The following is a 10,151-nucleotide window of genomic DNA, read 5'->3' on the forward strand; positions in this document are numbered from 1 at the left end:
ATCCCCACCTGGGTGCAAAACAAAACAAAATATTTTACAGACTTCAGGGCCGGACTGGGACCAGATATCGCCCCTGACATTTTGAGCACACAGGCCCACCTGTTGGAGGCGAGGAAAAGGGGGCACGGCCACATGGAAAGGAGGAGTGGCATCAGAAAAAGGAGGGGTTACCCATTACACATTATGGAACACATCGTAATTCCCATCACACATTATGGAACACACCATTAGTCCATGCCCATGTAGCCCATGCTACATTACATAACTGTAATGCATTTAAAAATAGTGACTTATGTTATAAATGACAAGTTAAGAATAAAATGATGGAAACAATACCTACCAAATACAGCAGCCCAGTCACAGGACACTATGCAAGGTGTGCTGGTACAATATCTCATTCATACACATGAATATGTATGTGAGAAGAGCATGGTGCACGAGAACAGCATAGCAGCATCATTGGTTGCCATAGCAATGGCAACGCAATTCTTGTATCCTCAATGTGGCATCGGAGTGGCAACATAGCTTTATAAGGGGGGCGATAACTCACCTGTCCCGGTGCTCGCACGTCATCTGGTCTCTGGGAAACTCAAAACAAGCGCACTGAGCCACGCCACTGCCTCCTGCAGTCCTGGCTAGATGTCGCACCGACCGCGCATGCGCCTGCTGGTCATGAGGCCGGGCCCTGTCTATCCACACCACGTCCTGCATTGTGACGTTGGGCCGGCCATGTCCTGCGTCGTGACGTGGCCGGCCCCTCAGCTGCCCCTACACATGCTGCTCAGACTGGAGTGGGCGGATCAGATGTGGCAGTTGTGTCATGAGGTAAATATGCAAATGAGACAGCCGCCCGTCGCAATGCAGAAAATCAGCCCACAAGGCCATTAGCCCTTCTGGCATTTGCCAGAAGTGCCAGATGGCCAGTCCGGCCCTGACAGACTTGCATGTGTAACTTGTCAAGCACAGAAGCATTTCTGGGATACTGTGCCATCCAACGACTCGGTACAATATATACAGTACACGAGTGGTACAATATATACAGTACACAGAGATAGGCATAGGCGAATTATGGTAATGGGTGGTCCCAGAACTAGACACAAAAGCCGGGGATCTTTGCGCGGCATAGCCGCGCGTCAAAAAGGGTGCGTGGCCTCATGGGAAGGAGGCGTGGCATCACAAAAAGGGGTGTGGTATTACACTTTAGACCATACACAGTAATGCCCATTATACATTTTAGCAAACTCCGTAATACCCATTACACATAAAGCCACACACCGTAATGCCAATTACACATTAGGCCACACACCATAATGCTCATTACACATTGTGCCACACATCATGATGCCCATTACATACTATATAACCAACCGTAATGACCATTACATATTTGCCACATAAGTGTTGCTTACCTACATGCTCATTGCTAGGGGGTTCTTGCTTGTTGGCACCATAGTACCCATTACACATGATGCCGCACACCATAGTACCCATTACACATGATGCCGCACACCATAGTACCCATTACACATGATGCCGCACACCATAGTACCCATTACACATGATGCTGCACACATAATGTCCCTTACACATGATGCTGCACACCGTAATGCCCCTTACACATTAAGCGACACATTATGCGTAATGCCCCCACATACCGCCACTTGTAGCGTCCCTTAAGCAATTTCCCCCCAAAAGTGCCACTTACTGTAAATTTTTATATGAGCCTTCACTGCTGCTGCAGGGATAGATGGAGAGCGGTGCAGCTGCTTCTATGGGGGGAGGAACAGAGCGCAGCGCAGAGCATGCTCCCACTCCCCTCCTGGTGTCCCCTCTAGCCGAGTGGACATTTTAAATATTGTTGTTGTGCGTGACGTCGGGGGAGCAAGCCGGGTGCCGACATCACATGATTATAGGGGGGGCGGGCTGAGGTGAAAGCGGGGAGAAGAATTGGAGCAGAAGCTGCAGGGGTGACAAACATTGACAGCTGGGCAGAGAGCAGGGGGCTGCCCGGCTGTATTCAGACCACTGCAGGTCACGGCTGTTTGAAATAATACCCCTTTCACAACAGAAAATGCAGGGATTTACCCGGGAATATGGTCCCAGGATCATGCAGGGACATTCCCAGGCTGACCCCTTATACACCAGCCTAGTTCCTGCATTTTCTGGTGGGAGGGGGAGAGACAACCACTCCCCTCTCCCTACCCCCCTTTAATCAACCAGCTATATCTTCGGAACCAACTGACCCATTTACATGAGTAATATCATATTGAAGACTGGGATGTTTGGTTCCAGAGTAATCTGCCCTCAAAGAACATAAACAGTCATGAAATTACAAGAAATGAAAAAAAAAAAAAAAAAACGGTTTAACCTCAATATCCCTGGAACCAATTAACCCATATGGATCCAGCCTGATATCAGATTGAAGGCCCAGCGATTTGGGTTCGACTGAGATCAACCTCGAGTTTCAGTGATGCTGAAGGGGGAACTGGCAGCCATTGAACTGGGTGGGGGTCGGAATTAGCGGGTCCCATGTTATCCTATAGGGAAAATGTTCCAGCTTTGCCTGGCCGTATATATCCGGTTCCCAGAGGGCTAGAGACATGGGGCTGGGCTTGTTGGAAAGCCACATCCCTCAGCTACAAAATGGGCTAATGAGTGGTCCTGTGCACCCCTGGACCACCCCCTAGATTCGCCTATGGAGATAGGGTAATCAATGGTCAGTATCCTATACAGTAGGTCAGGGCATGGATAGAGCCTCCAGAGATCTCTGCAGTGCTGCTGCAATCACCGTCTGTGGGACTCTGAAGGGGATTTAGAAAAATGGTGTGGTGTGGGCCCCCCCCCCCTAGACTCAGGGACCCGTGTGCACCACCTATCACTGCACCCATTATTAATACGCCACTGCATTCCAAGATTGTGTTGAATCTGAACAAAGGCTCAGTAAATGTATATTGGTACAGTGGGCCTTATTCTAGTTCACTCTTTCTGACAAAATGCTTCTTAGATGTAAAATGTGCAGAGAGAATTAGATTTGGGTGAGTTATTTTGTTTCTGTGCAGGGAAAATACGGACTGCTTTATTTTCACACTGCAATATAGATCTCACTTTGAAGTAAAACCCCATCCAAATCGCATTCTCTCTGCACAAGTAACATCTACCCCACCTGCAGTGCACATGGTTTTGTTCATCTAAGAAGGATTTTGTCAGAAAGAGTGAACTAGAATAAGGCACAGTGTATGTATATCTAATGTCTAAACTCAGAATTGGTATTAAGATACCCTCAGACATTTTTGATGAATGGAATCGTTGTCATACCCACTTACAGTATATCCTAGTAGTGTACAATGAGCCTCAATCCGAATACAGTGATATAAGGTGATTATATTTTGCAGTTACACAGCCATTGCATGTGCATTTATGGTAACATGCGATTGCTAGTCCTGGCAAACTGTGATTGCATCAGTCAAAGGGAAACTATTTATAAGCCATTCAGATTGATTTATATGACTGATATTTTAATTTATCATTAAAAGTCCATCTTTTGGTAGTCTATATAAATGATCACATCATACCTGTAATGTGCGAACATAGGCCCTTATTCTGGTTCACTCACAAAGCCAAATTCCTTCTCAAATGGGCAAAACCATGTGCACTGCAGGGGGCCAGATGTGACTTGCGCAGAAAGAATTAGATTTGGGTGGGGTTTTTATTTCAAAGTAAGATCTATATTGCAGTGTTAAAAATAAAGGGTACTTATGTAATATCTGGGCTCCCGTTTTTCTAATGAGACCGCTGCGCTCGCCACGCTTCGGGCACGGTGGCTCGCTGCACTCGCCACACTATATAAAATCAACTCCCTGCGGATTTGGATAGTAGGGGTATGAAAAAATGGGGTGCATTTAACATAGGAGCCCAGATAATACATAAGTACCAAATAAAGCAGTCAGTATTTTTTCTGCACAGAAACAAAATATCTAACCCAAATCTAATTCTCTCTGCACAAGTTACATCTGCCCTGCAGTGCACATGGTTTTGTCCATTTGAGAAGGAATTTGCCTTTGCAAGTGAACCAGAATAATGGCCATAATGTAGGATCCCTGCAGCCATATCAGTAATCCCATCAGTACCATAGCACTAGATACACACTTTAACACAGCAGAAACACACCTGTAAAATATACAGTATAAATTGACAACATACTAAATACAAGAAAAAAGGAGCTCACCCAAAGCTAACATTAGTTCTTTCACCCAACCACCGAGAACAGAGACCCAACCTACTGTTCTTATACCAGTCCGACTCTATTTACATTGCACCTTGGTCCTGGGTTATTACTGTGACAGCCATTTACACTAAACCCGTGTCTGCCCTGCATGTTACTCACAGACACTCTGGGTGACATTTAATAGGAGTCGATTTGTGTTTTTTTTGCGAAATTTTCTCGAAAAACGGCCAAAATCCCGTTTTCGCATATTTAATGAGATGCGAAAAAATGGCAAAAGTCGCAGATTTTGACGCGAAATCGCACTTTTAGAAAGTGCGATTATAACTCGCACCGGAACTCGCATCCAGATGTTTTCCCATTGAAAAGTAAACAATTCGCATATTTAATGAAATATGTGGGAAATGTATCTTAAATTCGTCAAAAAATCAGACCAGGTTCTGATATGCGAGTTAGCCAGAACCCTGCATAGATCATTGAGATCTGTGCATGGTCCTGTGGTAAAAAATGTGTTAGAATGTTTTTTTTTGGAAAAAAATTGCGTGGGTTCCCCCCTCCTGAGCATAACCAGCCCCGGGTTCATTGAGCCGGACCTGGTTCCAAAAATACGGGTGACAAAAAATCTGCACGGGAGAAAGCCGGTTCAGCACGCTGACAGTGCAGGCTGACTGGCTCTGCTGCAGACAGACCAACGCTGGATCCTGGATCGGTAAGTATGTGAGTGTAAAAGTGAGGTGTGTGGATGTGTATGTAATAAAGTTATACTTCTCTGTGTGTGTTTTCTTTTAACATTCTTTATACAGGTGGACTACAAGTCCCAGCGGGCCCATTAATGCCCCGCATGCTGGGACTTGTGGTTCTCCAAGTCCCTGCCTGCGGGGGATTTTTGCTGGCACTTGTAGTTCTCCTGTATAAAGCAATGTTAGGATTGAAAGATTTAACCCTATCAGGCCGGCGTGTTTTTTGGAACTCGTATTTTTGGACCCAGGACCGGTCCAATAGTCCGGGGCTGGTTTCAGAAATACGGGGGACCCCTACGCTTTTTGTCCCCCGTATTTTTGGAACCAGGTCCAGCTCAATGAGCCCGGGGCTGGTTATGCTCAGGAGGGGGGGGGACCCCATACAATTTTGCACATTTTCATGCCTAAAATTTGCACATTTTCATGCCGAAAATTTGCACATTATCGCACTAAATCGCACTTTTCTTGCCGGAACACGCACCTCATTAAATATACGAATCCGCGTCAAAAATGCAATTTTTAAAAAGTGCGATAATGGGCGAAAAACTGAAGTGCGAAAAACTCTCATTCCATTAAATGTCATCCTCTGCATACACAGCAGCTTTTAAGAATAACATGGCCCCCAAAATACAGGGTGAGCTGTTTACACTGATTTGTTTCCTCGGTGCAAGGCCGGGTTAACCCCTTCCTGACAGAGCCAGTTTTTGCGTTCCTGACAGAGCCCTTTTTTTCAAATCTGACATGTCTCACTTAAGTGGGGATAACTTTTTTTGCTTTTACTTATCCCAGTGATTTTGAGATTCTTTTTTCGTGACACATTGTACTTCAAATTAGTGGTAAATTTGGGTTGATACAGTCTGTGTTTTTTTGTGAAAAATACCAAAATGTCGTAAAAAAATGGAAAATTTAGCAATTTGCAAAATGTTAAATTTTCGGCTTGTGAGACAAATAATCATACCACTCAAAATAGTTAATAACTAACATAGACCATATGTCTACTTTATGTTGACATCATTATTTCAACTTCCTTTTAATTTTTTGGGACACTAGGAGGCTTACAATATGAATAGCAAATTCTCAAATTTTCAAGAAAATTTCAAACACTGATTTTTTTAGGGACCAGTTCAGTTCTGATGTGACTTTGAGGGACTTGTATGTGAGACACCCCCATAAATGATGCCATTTCAAAAACTGCACCCCTCACAGTATTCAAAACAGCATTTTGGAAGTTTGTTAACCCTTTAGGTGTTTCACAGGAATTAAAACAAAGTGTAGGTGAAATTTCAAATTTTTTTTTTTTTTTGCAGATTTGCAATTTTAATACATTTTTCTAAGGAACACAGTACATTTTACTAGAGAAATGTGACTGAAAATTGATTCCCCCAATTCTTTTGTTTTCATAAATATCCTATATGTGGCCCTAGTGTGCACGGTGACCAAACCACAGGCTTCATAATAGAAGGAGCACCTACTTGATTTTGGAGCCTCCTTTTTATGAGATTATTTTTTAGGCACCATGTAGGTTTCTAGGCACCATAAGATGCTAAAAGTTAGGAACCCCCCCACAAGTGACCCCATTTTGCAAACTACACCCCTCAGGGAATTCATCTAGGGGTATAGTGTACATTTCAAACCCCCAGGGGTTTCACCAATTGTGGTACAACTGGGCAGTGAAAATGAAAAATTATTTTTTTTACACAAAAATGCAGTTCTGGCTCAAAATTTGTCATTTTCAGAAGGTATGAAGGAGACAAAGCACCCCAAAATCTGTGCCCCAATTTCTCCCGAGTACGGCAATGCCTCACATGTGACCAAAAAATACCATTTGGGTGCATGGCAGGACTCAGAAGGGAAGGAGTGATTTTTGGATTTTGCAGCTCAGATTCTGGTGGAATTTTGGTGGGTGCTATGTCGCATTAGCAAGACCCCCAAAGCACCAATACAGTGGAACCCCCCCACAAGTGACCCCATTTTGCAAACAACACCCCTCAGGGAATTCATCTAGGGGTATAGTGTACATTTCAAACCCCCAGGGGTTTCACCAATTTTGATACAAGTGGGCAGTGAAAATGAAAAATTACATTTTTTTACACAAAAATGCAGTTCTGGCTCAAAATTTTTCATTTTCAGAAGGTATGAAGGAGAAAAAGCACCCCAAAATCTGTGCCCCAATTTCTCCCGAGTACGTCAATGCCTCACATGTGACCAAAAAATACCAGTTGGGTGCATGGCAGGACTCAGAAGGGAAGGAGTGATTTTTGGATTTTGCAGCACAGATTCTGGTGGAATGAATGGTGGGTGCTATGTTGCACCAATACAGTGGAACCCCCCCACAAGTCACCCCATTTTGCAAAGTACACCTCTCAGGGAATTCATCTAGGGGTATAGTGTACATTTCAAACCCCCAGGGGTTTCACCAATTTTGATACAAGTGGGCAGTGAAAATGAAAAATTACATTTTTTTACACAAAAATGCAGTTCTGGCTCAAAATTTTTCATTTTCAGAAGGTATGAAGGAGAAAAAGCACCCCAAAATATGTGCCCCAATTTCTCCCGAGTACGGCAATGCCTCACATGTGACCAAAAAATACCAGTTGGGTGCATGGCAGGACTCAGAACGGAAGGAGTGATTTTTGGATTTTGCGGCTCAGATTCTGGTGGAATTTTGGTGGGTGCTATGTCGCATTAGCAAGACCCCCCAAGCACCAATACAGTGGAACCCCCCCACAAGTGACCCCATTTTGCAAACTACACCCCTCAGGGAATTCATCTAGGGGTATAGTGTACATTTCAAACCCCCAGGGGTTTCACCAATTTTGATACAAGTGGGCAGTGAAAATGAAAAATTACATTTTTTTACACAAAAATGCAGTTCTGGCTCAAAATTTTTCATTTTCAGAAGGTATGAAGGAGAAAAAGCACCCCAAAAAAATCTGTGCCCCAATTTCTCCCGAGTACGGCAATGCCTCACATGTGACCAAAAAATACCAGTTGGGTGCATGGCAGGACTCAGAAGGGAAGGAGTGATTTTTTGGATTTTGCAGCTCAGATTCTGGTGGAATTTTGGTGGGTGCTATGTCGCATTAGCAAGACCCCCCAAGCACCAATACAGTGGAACCTCCCCACAAGTGACCCCATTTTGCAAACTACACCCCTCAGGGAATTCATCTAGGGGTATAGTGTACATTTCAAACCCCCAGGGGTTTCACCAATTTTGATACAAGTGGGCAGTGAAAATGAAAAATTACATTTTTTACACAAAAATGCAGTTCTGGCTCAAAATTTTTCATTTTCAGAAGGTATGAAGAAGAAAAAGCACCCCAAAATCTGTGCCCCAATTTCTCCCGAGTACGGCAATGCCTCACATGTGACCAAAAAATACCAGTTGGGTGCATGGCAGGACTCAGAAGGGAAGGAGTGATTTTTGGATTTTGCAGCTCAGATTCTGGTGGAATTTTGGTGGGTGCTATGTCGCATTAGCAAGACCCCCAAAGCACCAATACAGTGGAAACCCCCACAAGTGACCCCATTTTGCAAACTACACCCCTCAGGGAATTCATCTAGGGGTATAGTGTACATTTCAAACCCCCAGGGGTTTCACCAATTTTGATACAAGTGGGCAGTGAAAATGAAAAATTACATTTTTTTACACAAAAATGCAGTTCTGGCTCAGAATTTTTCATTTTCAGAAGGTATGAAGGAGAAAAAGCACCCCAAAATCTGTGCCCCAATTTCTCCCGAGTACGGCAATGACTCACATGTGACCAAAAAATACCAGTTGGGTGCATGGCAGGACTCAGAAGGGAAGGAGTGATTTTTGGATTTTGCAGCACAGATTCTGGTGGAATGAATGGTGGGTGCTATGTTGCACCAATACAGTGGAACCCCCCCACAAGTCACCCCATTTTGCAAAGTACACCCCTCAGGGAATTCATCTAGGGGTATAGTGTACATTTCAAACCCCCAGGGGTTTCACCAATTTTGATACAAGTGGGCAGTGAAAATGAAAAATTACATTTTTTTACACAAAAATGCAGTTCTGGCTCAAAATTTTTCATTTTCAGAAGGTATGAAGGAGAAAAAGCACCCCAAAATCTGTGCCCCAATTTCTCCCGAGTACGGCAATGCCTCACATGTGACCAAAAATTACCAGTTGGGTGCATGGCAGGACTCAGAAGGGAAGGAGTGATTTTTGGATTTTGCGGCTCAGATTATGGTGGAATGAATGGTGGGTGGTATGTGGCATTAGCAAGACCCCCGAAGCACGGTGAAATTATGAACCTAATAATCCATAGATGTGTGGTATATTTGAAAACACTCCTTTATACATAGGCCGGGTTTGTCGGGGCAAGTGTCACACTGGAAAATAGTTTGCTTTCTTATTCCCTTTTTATAGCAAACTTTGCACCTTTTTTGTGTCCTGCCCTTTTTTCCAGTGGAGGGGATTTCATCAGGAAAATGCTGCCCTGGTACAATACGGGGGCCAGTACTAGAAGTACTGGGGCTCTCAGCCTGCTGGTTCCCAAATATTAGGCCCTTTATGACTTCCTCTTGAAAGTGCATAAATGTCCCCCTCTGGCCGGTAGAACGGAATAGCACGTAAGCGTTATACAGTGCCATCTGGATGATATACACGGCCAGCTTCTTGTACCAGATTTTTGTTTTCCGCAGGGCACTGTACGGCTTCAGTACCTGATCTGAAAGATCCACTCCGCCCATGTACCTATTGTAATCCAGGATACAATTAGGTTTGGAGGTGTGGGTACTGGTACCTCGTACAGGGACGGAGGTGGTACTGTCTCCGTGAATTGTTGTCAGTATAAGGACATCCCTCTTGTCCTTATATTTGACCAACAACATATTTTCGGTGCATATTCCCCTGCTTTCACCCCTTCTCATTACTTGGGCAATGTGCGTTTTTGGGAGGCCTCTTTGGTTCTTGCGCACAGTACCGCAAGCTGCTGTACCTCTTGAACCAAGGGCCTTAAACAGGGGGATGCTGGTGTAAAAGTTATCCACATAGAGGTGATAACCTTTATCCAGGAAGGGGTGCACTAAATCCCAGACAATTTTTCCACTAACACCTACGAGGGAGGGGGGGCATTCTGGCGGTTCAATTCTTGAATCCTTCCCTTCATATACCCTAAACCTGTGGGTGTACCCTGAGGTGCTTTCACACAACTTATACA

Source organism: Crinia signifera, chromosome 1 (assembly GCF_055691185.1).
Source record: "Crinia signifera chromosome 1, ASM5569118v1, whole genome shotgun sequence".
NCBI classification, from domain to species: domain Eukaryota; kingdom Metazoa; phylum Chordata; class Amphibia; order Anura; family Myobatrachidae; genus Crinia; species Crinia signifera.